General features: G+C 32.7%; 1 protein-coding gene and 1 long non-coding RNA gene across 2 annotated transcripts in view; one reads left to right on the top strand and one right to left on the bottom strand.

Annotated features, from left to right (window-relative positions):
- Window positions 1-8672, bottom strand: part of LOC126858993 (uncharacterized) — a 58432-nt gene extending 49760 nt beyond the window's left edge. The window contains exon 1 of the long non-coding RNA XR_007688735.1: window positions 8582-8672. This is a non-coding gene — a long non-coding RNA (uncharacterized LOC126858993). The remainder of the gene's footprint in view (window positions 1-8581) is intronic.
- Window positions 8673-8828: 156 nt separating this feature from the next.
- Window positions 8829-13675, top strand: part of LOC126858944 (receptor-type guanylate cyclase Gyc76C-like) — a 68462-nt gene continuing 63615 nt past the window's right edge. Inside the window, exon 1 of the mRNA XM_050609689.1 lies at window positions 8829-9543. The gene's annotated coding sequence lies outside the window, so the exon portion shown is untranslated. The remainder of the gene's footprint in view (window positions 9544-13675) is intronic.

Here is a 13675-nt window from a genome sequence, read left to right on the forward strand (position 1 = left end):
ATAAATGTCTAGTCAGTGTTATTTTAAGTATTATACATATATTCTCATATTCTATCAAATATTAAAGAAGAAAACTTCATGCTTATAATAAATATTATAATGAATATATTTATTCCAAAAACAGAAAAAGAAAAATTAATAATATTTCTAAATATTTTTGAAAACCTAGTTTATTAATACAATTATTTTGTTTAATAAATACTATATTCACTTCTATAGAAAAATCTATTCTTTTATGCTATGCATTTTTTTATGCTTCTCTTTAAGTTATGTCTGAAAAATATGTTAAAATAAAAATTTTCTCCATGCCTTATGAAAATACTGATAAAAACCAATATTTTATCTTTGCAAAATACATCATATGCCTTTTAATTTTTACATTGGTGACTTGTAACAATGTTAATGATAGAAAATTATTAGATAACATATTTTAGTATTATGCGTAATATTTTTCCTCATTTTTACATAATTAATTTTAATTAATTTTAGAAATTTTGTGGGATTAAATATACGCAAAATGAAAGAAGAGAGCAGTATGTACTTTTGTTATCCGGCTCCGAGAAATCCATTATTATATATTACAATATACACAACTTAATTTACGTAGATGTTTTATGTAAATGCAATGGCTTCAAATATAACTCGGTACACGCGAGCAAAGCGTGATAGAGCGCGGTAGCGATAACACAAAGATTCATTACGTTATTATTACTGAGGAAATTAATTAAACACTGGCGCGGGTCGACGCGATTGCGTGCATATTTCTATTCCCCTTTTATCTTACGCGCGAAACTGGCTGCTATTCGATTTAAAAAAAAAAAACGGACAAAGATGACGAATCGCATCGAATAAAATGTCAATCGCATGAAAGATAATCATACTGAAAAGAAAGGAAAAAAAAAACGCGATTTCGGATTATTTATGCGTTAATAAAATTTTTCTATAATATTGGTGAACGCGCGCAAAAACACACTGCATTTCCGATAAATCTTCGTGCCGCATTTACACGAGTGTATATCAAGTTATTGTCTTTCAGGCGCAATATACTGTACTACCTCTGTTCCTATCGCATATTGATGTTTGACTTTTAATAGCAATTTTTAACTTAAACGATACTTAAATTAAAGCATGTCTTGTTAAAAAAATCGTCAAGTGTAATAAAAATATTATGTCGATAATAAATGTATTATCATGATACATTTCTGTAACACATGTCTAGATTCAATTAAAATTATGTTGCTGTGAATTTGTATCGAAGGTGACATAATGCAAAGTCATTTATTTACTATGTTATAAATATAGCATGAATTAATATTATTCAAGCTACGTGTAGTGATGGAAGTTTTCAATCTGATAATATACGACCTTGTGAAAATAATGTGTTGTGCTAAATTTGAAAAATTAATGGCAAAATCTAAAATTAAAACTACTGACAATAAAATATGCTACGAGAAGTATGTCTTTGCTTCAATTTGCACGCCTGGTTACATCCCGAGAACGCGTGACGACAAAAGCGGCGACAGTATGTCCCGCCTTTGCCTACGTGCGAACGAGTCGTGCAAATACAAAACCGACTTCTAAATTTATTGCACGAATTACTGTCCGCAGGCGTTTGCAGTTCGCAAAGTTTGCTTCATCGAACTTAATCGGAAGAATTAAAATCAATTTTGAATAAAAATACAATTAAACTTCGATACATCATCGTCCGTTGCCTGATAAGTAATTTAACGTAGGATAATAAAATACTAATAATAATAGATTCGAAAATACGAAACATTGGAAAATATATACTTTGGATCGAATAATTGGTAATCTTGATTCAGAAAAGATCGTAATCGATATTGGCACATCAATCAAATAATACAATGATGCTTCTGAATATATGTATAAAATGTTAGACGACTCACGATATCCAACGCGCGACTCGCCTCGAACAAGCAGACACCCTGTATAACGAGGCAACTCTTATATACAGACAGGGGTACCGTCTTATTTACGTTGAAGTGGTTGTCGGCCAACTTAGAGCTGTGGCCATCATTCAATCAAGCCGAACAATTTAAACAGCCCGGATTCACGCAGCGAAATCATTTAATATTTGACGTCAAGTACGATTATCGTATAACGGTACGTAATAGCCGTTTGTTTGTACAGGTTGCAAGCGGCGCCGCAATTTTCAAATGGTATATCTTTCCCCCTTCCCCCTTCTTCCCCTCTGAAAACGACCTTACTGAGCGTAGTTAGCAATATTGCAAAACTTTGCACACGCTCGTAAACGAAAGTAGACGACACGCGCGCGATAAGTGAAAAACTAGAATGTCAATAGAATGTCTCTGATGCATCAAAGTATAGCAAGTCCAACAATACCTGAACCAAAATATTAAGTATATTATTTAGAATAAAATTAGAAATTAGAAATCGTATTGCTTATCCAGCAAATTGAATTTACGATACAAATTTTAAAATATTAATTTTTCCTATTATTCTAGATATAAATTTGTAGAACGTAATTGTTATGTAAAATTGATTACATTTGCATTTAATTCTGTTGGACATTATATTTAAAAATTTAGAAAAAAACTTGTACATTACCGAATTTGATAAAATTACACATACATATAAAAAACCTTTTATTATAAGTTTGTTATATTATTAATCTACTAATATTATATTACACTGTACATTATATACGGAGTGGGCCTAAATATTCCAGCCAGACTTTAACATTTTATAGAAAATATAATTCTAAACAAAAAGTTTCCTATAAACATGAGTCAAAAAATGCTTCCTTAAAAAGTTAGTGTCTAAAATTCTCTGACATCACGGTTTTTTTATACATTTTCACAAACAATAAAAAAAGTATGCGTTTTTTTAACAAAAAAATACCGAAATAAAAGTTGTAGAAAATTAAATTATCTTTCAAATGAAATCAAAATGATTGTAATTCCATAGATTTTGAGATAACTAGTTTCAAAAGTGTTTTTTTCGACTATCGAGAGCTTTTTAAAAATATTCTTCATTTATGTTGTTATGGTTTTAGCTAATTTATAATATTTATCTTGCTTGTTAGTTATTCCACTAAAAGAATTTACTTTTCTGTATTGTTTAAATCAGTCATCATAGGAAGAAAAAAAGAGCAGCAGTAAAAAAAAATAAAAAAAAATTTAATAAATTTTATGGAAAAAAATCAATAAAAATAAAAAATAAAAATTTTTTTTCATAAAAATGAAATAAAATGAAATTCTTTTGAAAACTTATAAAACGTACTCCAATCACTTTGATCTCATTTGAAAGATAATTTAATTCTGTACAACTCAGTACTTTTTAAAAAACGCTAATATTGTTTAGAATTATACTTTTCCTAATATTTGTAAAAATGTATAAAATAACCATGATTTCATAGATTTCTGGGCGCTAATTTTTTAAGGAAATATTTTTCAACTCATGTTTATAGGAAACTTTTTGTTCAAAATTAAATTTCCTATAAAATCTCAAAGTCTGGTCGGAACATTTGGGCCCACCCTGTAAACTATAAAAAAGAAATTATATATGTGTATAAATTGAGCTGCGATATATATTAATGTTAATCTTTGCCGCGGTACAATGCGTTATTTTGACTTCACACTGGAGATACGATCTCTAGAACATGCTTTTATTAGACTCTCCTTCTGCCGGCCGTATCTATTTATAGACACGGAATTATCTTCATCCGTCGTAGAAACAATATGATAAAAAGAATGAAAAAAAAAGGAACGTCATGCGAGAATGACGTTTTTATTATCGCGCAGGAACGAAGAGAACGCTCGTTAATAAATCAAAGATTTACAGTAGATCGAATCATTACAAGAAGTCTATTAAAACAAATCCGGAAAAGAGATGATCGTATCGTCTCGTATATATGGCGATTTGAAAATCCTCTCCCGCAGAAACCGACGATGCGAGACGCGATTCTATCTCTGCGTAACGCGCTCGCTCACACCTGCGGCGAAAACGAGTTGTCCACGCACATGCGGTTACTTTACATAAGACATGCGCGCTTAGGCTCAAAATAAACTCGTCGTCGTGATTCGACACGTTCGATCACGACGACCGACATCGTTGTCATTTAGCCTGATTTCCATCGGCATGGTACGCTTGGCCGGCGAGCAAGCTCGACTTCTTCGAGCGAATAACGTTCAATCTCTTCGTCTGAAGCAATAATTTCAATTAGAATTATAAAATAACTTTTTGTGTATCGTTATATTTAATTATTTCAACATTATTTTTATATCTATATCTTTATACTAAATTATATTCTTAACTAGAAGCACTAAAGGAGTCTAATTAGTTTTATTTTTATTATTAAAAAATAGCAATGTTGAGTAAAGAAATTACAATAAAAAAAATTTTTGCATTATTTAACACATACTTGTAATATTTAATATTACATTTCTATGTAAATTTCATTGACTCGATTTTTGTGTGCGTGAGTGCAAAATCTAATAGTATCACGTAAAAGAGTGAGAGAGACATCCGCGAGAAGAGATCCGCGCAGCAATATTCGATACGAGTACAAGTATATACCATACATATGACAAGCGCCGAATGTTGACACTCACAGAAAAAAAAGATAAGATAGCAGCTGTTAGCAGCCAATCGGCGTTTCTGCGCGTTGCCATCTACGTCACTGTTGCTAACTGTGGTTAAATGTATATACGGTACCGTAAATTGATTATTATTTTTTAATAGTCGCAATCCAGTCAATGCCATTGTACAGAAAAAAATCAGTGCTGCGATCTATATCGATCAATTATGGATCGATCATTTGCGCGTTCACCTTTCCCTCTGTTACAAAGTGCCCTCTCGAAATACTTAAGATAAAGAAGAAAAAAAAAAAAGAGGAGAAGAAAAACAGCACAGAATGTTGAAAAATTCATACAGAGATATGAACCGAGAAGATATATAAATGAAGGAGCTAAATTAATCGGAGTAGATGAAAGGCCGCCTTTTTCGGGATATGCGTCACGCGTGTAAAAGAAGGCACAAGAATCGTTTACTGGCTGTGAAAGTCAACAAGTTTCCAGAAGATTGATCTTCGAATTAATGCTGTACAACGCTTTCAGCGCGCCCGATATAACCGTTCGATATTTCCATTACTTACTTATCCGTCATTTTTGCACCACGAAATCCGATGATATTCGAAGGAAAAACAGGAAACAATCTCCTTTTTCTGTCAATTTACGTCCTTCAAATTGGACGGTAAATTCGAACGCGATGATGCTATTTCGCAAAGTTATCATACCGAAGAGACTACTTTCTTTGAAACGTGACTCTCATTATCGCTTCTCATTATTTACCAACGCTGTTTTACGAGCACGTGCAATCGTGGCGTGTTTGTTATGATTTAACAGGATATCGTAGGTAAAAATAAGAATTTGCATAAATTTTTGTTTAAACCATTTTCGTTGGCTGTTTAACATTAAAATGTTATTAGAGTTTGCAATTATGGACAACTGAAGAGAGATTATATTTAAATAAATGTCATTCTATTTTAAATAATTTTATACGATACGTAAATTTTTCATTCCGATTTCGGCAAACGATCATGTGATTCGTGTAACATCGACAATCTTCTTCTACATAACAACATCGTGTCATTAAAGCCGTAAAGCCGTGCTTACGACTGTCAATCGTGCTTACGGTACGTGCCCGGAAAGCAAAGTGTCTCGCGCTCTCGGCGGAACTGAGCAAATAGCGTTAGGCTGCTTAACTGCGACTCGTAAATAAGATTACATTCGCAGCAGACTATGGATTTGCAAACAATTAGGGTGTAAATGAGCGTTGGCAACATACGTGCTCGTCGCCGAATTCGTCACACAATTCGCAGGTATTCTTGCTCATACATAGTGGCGGTACGAATGAAAGGCAGCTCTATCGCAAAATTTAAGCTTCACGTTTCCGAGAAATATCTCCGCGTTATTAAAACATTATTGTAGAAAAATAAATTTCATAATTTTATACTGCAAATATTTTATTTCTTTTGTTATTACTCTAATCTGTATAAAAAAAAAAAAACATCACTGTTTTAACACGATTATTCATAATGCCAATGTAATATCTATTTATTTAACAATTATTATGCTATTATAATATTGCAATCGAAATCATTTTTCGAACATTTTCTGTTTACACATGAAATTGGAACGAGTGGATAAACAAAGGCGGGGGTCAACATACAAACAGAAAATTCGTGAAACGTATAAAAAAAGTACTGAAAAGCGCAAAAATGATGATAACCGCGCTGCGAACGATAAGCAGACGTCTCTAAAAATATCCTCGATATGACCGCACGGCGCAAGAGCGTGTGATGAAATGCTTCGTGTACCGCGCGTGTCGTCATAAGAAGCCGCATATGATATAAATTGTTCGCCATTGAGTGATATTTTATTCGCAAAACACATATACGTAATATATGTAATTAAAGACAAATTAGCAAATTAAAAAGGAAGACAAGTATCGAATAAAACAATAAAAATTCGAAAATTAATTTTGCACATGTGCAAATTTTCAAACATTTATTTCTTATTTTAGCAAAGAAATATATTATTTTATAATGTGTACATTAATATAATATTTCAGACCTTCGATATGTGACAAATACAATTTAATAATGCAACATACACATAAAATATATTATTTGTATAATATTTTTTATATTGTATTAATAATTATTTTGATATAAGTATATAAAAAGATAAAGAAACAAAATTAATGCAATATACATCATACGAAAATAATTAATGTATGTATATATATATATAAAATGTACGGTTATTGTTACCATATATATATATATATGATACAGAAAAAAGAAGACAGTTATAACATAAATAAAGCTTTCTCGCTTCCACAGCGCAATAAATTTTTAAATAGAATATTTAAATGGAAAACAAATAATTTATTTTTATAATAAAATTTTTTTCCTTTAATTTGAAATTCTGCAACCTGTACGTAAATCCAAGTACAGATAAATGTAATCGATTGTGATAATCACCGAAATTACTTGATTTATCGTGCACACAGCAAATTATCAAGTGCGTTAATTTGCATTAAAAAAAGCAATGATCTTGAGCGTCATTTATATTTAATACCGCGTCTGAAGGTTACCAAATTTCTAGACGGTGCTCGTTACACGATCTCACGGCTTACGTATTCGAATTCATGCAACTTCCTACAAACGCGTAGATTGCATGAAGATTCTTCGCAAATTTAATTGACTCATGCGAAATTAAACTCTGCACTTTTGCATCGAAATGTGTAATATCTATGAAGAATATATACAGGGTGTCCCAGATTTATCGCATCACCTGCTAATGACAGATTCTTGAGATCATTTTTCCTCAACGAAAATGTCGAAAGAAAGAGATCATCATTTTTTGCAAATTTCCATTTTTTTTCAATCATATGTTTTTGCAACTAATCCTTAAATTAAAATTCTCTCTCTCTATTAAAATAAACTCTATCAGAAATCAAATATAAAATGTAGTTCTAATGCTTTATAAAATTTAGTTTGCACAAAACCCTTTTTTTAAATCGCTTATAACACGAAAATTATTGATGCTACGATTTACTTTTGCTGAGAAAAAATCATCTTAAAATGATCTCAAGAATTTGTCATTAGTGGGTGTTGCGGTAACCTTAAGATACTCTGTACATATATGTATATATATGTAAATATATATTTCAATTCTCTTGCATTTTGCATAGATTTAGATTATGCAAAATACAAGAGAACTGAAATATAAAAAAAATGTTTTTAATAAATATGTTACGAGGATTCTTTATACGTATATAAGACTACAAGATTATGTTAATTAGTTGAAACTGTGTTTGAAAGCGTTTTTTGCATATGAAACACATATTTTTATATATTTCCAACAATGTTTAATTCATCACATAATTTTTTAAACAGTCATGAAATTTTTCAGAATTACACTCTTCAATCATATTAACGTTAATTAGCGATTATCTCATATTATCGTTTCAGGGTCAAATTTAGGAACGTTTCGATAGCTAGGTATTTTCATACATTAATCGCTTTACGTTACCATGATGTTACGATATTTAATATCGATTCCATTTCACTAAAAATTTAGTTCGCAAATTTTCCAAGAAATAATTATGTTCTTGTAAAGTTTTACGCGCGTATATTCATTCTCTACTCCCAAAATACAGCTACAAGTAAGGTTAAACAGGAAAAATTTTATATTTTAATGAAAGATTAACCAAGAAAGATTGTCTGTGGTATACTACATCGGTATCTGCGCGATTATATAAAAATATCAAAAGTATATTTCCATCAGTTGCTTTATAAATAAGCAATCAGTTCTTTTCTATTTCGGTTTCACTCAAAATATAGTTCATAATAGCGTAAATGAATCTCTCTCTCATTCCGTTTACGATATAATTATATTACGAAATAATGATGATGTTAATCTTAATTAAGAATTATTCTTAATATAGTCTTAATATAATTATAAATTATTCTTAATTGATAATTCTTAATTAATTAATAATTCTTAAATTAAGTTATTAATTCTTTTACCTTCTCCTTCTCCCCAAGATGCAGGAAATCGAAGAGAGAGATCCGCATCCGTGATGATGATCGCGTCGAAGGAAACGATCGTCATCGATCACGCGCGAACGAGACAGTTCATTTTTCGAAGACGCGCGCACGCCGCACCGTTTAGCGATCGCGCTCGATCAGCGCGCCGCGGTGGCGCCACCTGCGCAACAAGTGCCGACACTAGGCCCCACCGGGACCGTGCCATGCTGTGCGTTCGCTCAGTGTGTTGCGGGCCTTGCTCACGTTCGGTCGTATGCGCGAGAGTGGCGATCGAGTTACGAGCAATAATCGCATTTGTGAGAGCGCGCGCCCAAAGTTGTGTACGCGGAGAAGGTAGCGGCAGTTAGTTTTCTCTCACTCGTCTGTGATCGACTTATTCGCCCTTTGTGTTGCTCGCATCGCAATGTCGCTCGCCTAATAAGTGCCTCTCCTTCTCACTCGTAGAGTTTTCGAAAGTCCCGGAAAACGAAAAAGCAGAGAAGCGGATGCGCGCGCGCGCTTCTCCTGTCTGCCTATCTATCTCTCTCTCTCGCTCTCTCTTTACGCGTTAGTGGTGCGTCGCGCTAAAGGCGTCCTTCCGCGTTCTCGATCTCGAATGCGCGTTCGCGCATTCGCCCTGGGATTGTAACAGCTTACTTAGTGGAGTGATCTCGTTTCCCATCTCCTACGGTCGTCGCTCTCTCCGCCGGTTTTACCGCCGCGCGCGGGGGTCAGAGTCACTCTCGTAAAGTCATCTCATCGTGCGATTTTTCGCCGGGATATATATCCCCCTCGCGAAGCGGTGGAACAGTGTGAAGCAGCATCGGTCCCGGTGGAAAGTTCTTCGGCGCACTTCGCGATTCGATCGTTCGCGGAATCTTCTCGCGGGAATGTTGAGATAGCCCGCACCAACCAACCAAGCAGGACTGGATTACCATGCTGGACACGGCCACGAGTTGCAGGTAAGAGAAAAATCTTTTGCCCGTCCTTCTCTCCAGTTTTTTTTTTCCCTCTTCTCGTTGTCTCTTCGTACGCTCTATCTTTGTCTATTCGTCTTCCCGTCTCGCTCCCACGTACTACGTCGTCTCTTTCTCGCGCGAAAGAGCGGGACGTGTTCCCCCCGCGAACATCGTGATTGGACGAGAGCCGAGAAACGCGGAAATTTCTGCGAGAAATATTCCCGCGTGCGTGTGACATTTTCGATCCTTGGACCGAGATAGAGAAGTCGGAGAACAAGTTCGCGATAAGACGTTCGACAATTATGACGATCGCGGCAGCGGGCCTCCCAAAGAGCTTCCCGCGTGCGGTCAAAATTCTCCCCGCGATAGCGGTTTTTCGACCCCCTTCGTAGGCTCGAACGAAATGATAAACGTTCCGCATTTCAATATCGGAAACACACGTGGCTTATCTTATCGCGTGTAAGTCTTCATTAAAATTATGGAAGAGAACGGAATATAAATATTGAAATCTTGCAAGAACAGGCTCTGCGTTTAATGCAGAAACGACGTCTGCTCGTCTGCCTTCTGACGTTATACCTTGTTTGGTATAATGATATACAAATTCGATGTTTATCTTGGGCGGATTATAATATTCATATTTAGCACTGAATAGAGAGGAGAATGCGAGTATGTGCTGGCGTTATATTTGTTTATTTTACGCTTAACACGTGCTTTTGTAACGCGTTTGTAACTGCGGGATAAATGCCAGATCGAAGAATATTTATATGAAAGATTTCAGAAACTCTGTGGTGAGCACCGTTCAAATATAATATATTGTTTTCCATTCTAAATATGTTCCGATTTATACATAAATTTTTTTTCAAGATCCTATACAACCTTGTTATGTTCTAAAAAACATGCGAAGAGAACGAAGTACTATAGATCACACGTGTCGATACGTAAATTGCCGCGTGATAACATTGACATTGTTAGTAAAAAAAAGTCTAGAAAAACTCGTGTATTGACATAAGAGAATAGAAATTACATAATGTAGCAATTCGAAAGAAGTTTTGTATTGCTTCTAATTGTAAGTTGAAGCAATATTACACGTTCTAACTTTAGTTTTCAAGCAACTCTTATTATATTTTAATTTAGATATTATTCTATTATTTAGAGAAAAGAAACAGAGAGAGATGACACATAACATCTGTGCATTCCGAAACAACTATATATACAGGGTGTTCCATTTTAAATGTCAACTTCAAATATCTCTTAAATAATGCATTTTAGAGAAAATGTATCAGATAAAAATTGTAGGGTTCGAAGGGGGCGATCGTATATATATAAGACAATCTTATTAGATTCTGGATGAGGGGTCCATGTCAGGCCCAAGTCAATTTTTTCAAATGGAAACCCCCATCTTTTATTGCATATTCGTATAACTTATCTCGAGCTACAGCTTTTTAAAACACTATAATAAAGTATTTTTTGAGTTATTTTATATATTAGTTTGATATATTTTGACATAAAATATAAAATATTTCGCAAAATATTTAGTTTCTCGATAATCTTACTGTAATATTTTTATATACAGAATAATGAGATAAATCAATTAGTATTGAAAATAATTGTTTTTTTAAAAAAAGTATAATTATTTACAATATATTCTTTTAAAACAATTTTTTCTTTTTTACATCAATTAATTCATCTCATTCCTCTGCACGTAAAAATATTACGGTGAGATTATCGAAAACTAAATATTTTACGAGATAATTTATTTTTTATATTAAAATATGTTAGATTAAGATATAAAATAAGTCAAAACATATTCGATGAAAAAATACTTAATTATTGTATTTTGAAAAGCTCTTGAGATAAGCTACACGAGCATGCAATAAAATATGGTAATTTCCATTTGAAAAAATTGACTTAGATCCGAAGGACCTCTGATTCAAAATCTAATAAGATCGTCTATTGGCCCTCTTTGAATCCTACAACTTTTGTCTGAAATATTTTTCTCTAAAATCATTATTCAAGAGATATTTAGAATTCAAGAAATCTTTATATATTTTAAAGTCGTACTTTAAAATATATAAAGATTTCCTTTATATAGCATATATAAATATATGTTAATTAGATATATTTTTACATATGAAAATTGTTTATGTACATACACATAAGTAGAAATTATTTATAGGAATGACATGTTTCAATTTATTGCACGAGATATATGTAAACGATCTTATCATATTTTTATTCTGATTTATAAAAGGTATTTCAAATATCTTATTTTATTCCCACATTTTATGTCTCATGGTATTGTACATACTTTTTGTACGTACTTTTTGTTTGAAAATTTTTGATTTTATTCACATCTATTCACAGCTTTATTATTAGTGGGCATTTTCTATTTGTTATTGTATGTTTCATATACTATTTTTTGGTACATTGAATTTTTAATGAATCTTCATAAAAGAGAGATTCGGTAGATTTAAATCGAAAGATCTGAATGGATGGAGGAGGAAGAGAAGAGGGAGTTTGCAGACGATTCATCAGATGCCTATTTACCTTTCATCAAAAGTATGTTTTAAATACTGCCTAATAATGTTTAATGTTTATTAAAGCAATGATAAAATAATCCTTTGCTTACGCATAGTAATAAATAGAAATTAGCAAGTCACAGTTATCAGTATCAAAAATTGATTTAACTTTGATAAGATCGATTTTTAGAATTACATATTGGTTACACATTTTCTTTAAATTCAGCATTTATTAATTAATAAAAAAACGTATTTTAATTTTTGAATTTTATATTCTGTATTATAAATTATTTTACACAACTAAATGACATTTATAATGTGACTTTCTAATAGCCTAATTATACAATATAATATGCCAGAAATATAATATCGAAACGGATAGGATGAGAGTCGTCTAATCGTATGATTCATATGTGATATTCAAACTTACGAGAAATAATCCGCCATCTACTTAGTCGCAAAAATTAGGTATTGAGAACACGGTCAATGCTTCATCAATTAAATGCACGATATTTGTTGCTTGATCAAGCCAATTACTCTTGTGAGTAATTACGTTACGATGAAATTAAAATGCATTTAATCTTTACTTTGATATGATTGCAAATATATTTTATATATTTCATATACTTATACATATATTTTACATACACATACATCTTTTTATATATTTTTTTATAATTTTTTTACGACTTTTTGTCTTTTATATATCTATGTTGCAGTTTGATGTGACGTTCTCTTTGATTTTCAGCTCGTTGTGAAATGATTTTTTTGTTACTTGAATCGCGCGAATATTTATATAAAATTAATAAATAATAAATTCGACAATTTTTTTCTAATATTGAAGTTGAATAGAAAATGGATAATATTATTAATATATTGGGAAGCACTGTTCGCAATATATAAAATAAAAAAAAAGAGATATATGAAATAAAAAAAATTATTTGAAATTAGATTGATTGAAATTAATTTTGCAAAAATTAATTTTAGCGAATAGTAGAAAAGAGAAAGAGAGTATATGAATAGCGAATAGTGAAAAGAGAAAGAGAATATATGAATAACAGAATTTATTTTCTTCCCTTGTATGTATAATTCTGGAAATTATAATCACGCTTCTCTTTGTCCTCCTCTAAGTACAACAAAATTTTATGAAATAATCTTTCAAAACGCGTAAGCTATATTACGAAGTATTTACGCGCGTTACTTTTCTCGTTTTTTGCATTTCGAGGTACAGATATCGTCACGGCCTTTGTTGTTCGCCGCGACCGCGGGCGGATTCGCGGAAGATTGATTTTTCTCGGAACCTTTCTACGCACGTAATGGTATCCACCTACCTACCTACCTGCGGTTACACCGATCTCTCCGTGTGATTCAGACTTATCTTTTTTTTTTTTTCGCAAGGGGTCGCGGGGGAAACGATCGCGGAACTTCATTAACGTCCGGTATACGCCTCTGACGCTGCTGCGAATTGTCGTCGGCGAAAAACCGACCATGCATAAATTCTTCCCCGTACCTTAATAAATTCCGGCGCGCGTAAAAAAGGATCGAATCGCGCCGGGCGATGCTGTGCCGGGAGTGCGACGCGCTCGAAAACAAACTCATTAATACGCGCCTCGCGA

This window comes from Cataglyphis hispanica, chromosome 2, assembly GCF_021464435.1.
Source record: "Cataglyphis hispanica isolate Lineage 1 chromosome 2, ULB_Chis1_1.0, whole genome shotgun sequence".
Taxonomy (NCBI): domain Eukaryota; kingdom Metazoa; phylum Arthropoda; class Insecta; order Hymenoptera; family Formicidae; genus Cataglyphis; species Cataglyphis hispanica.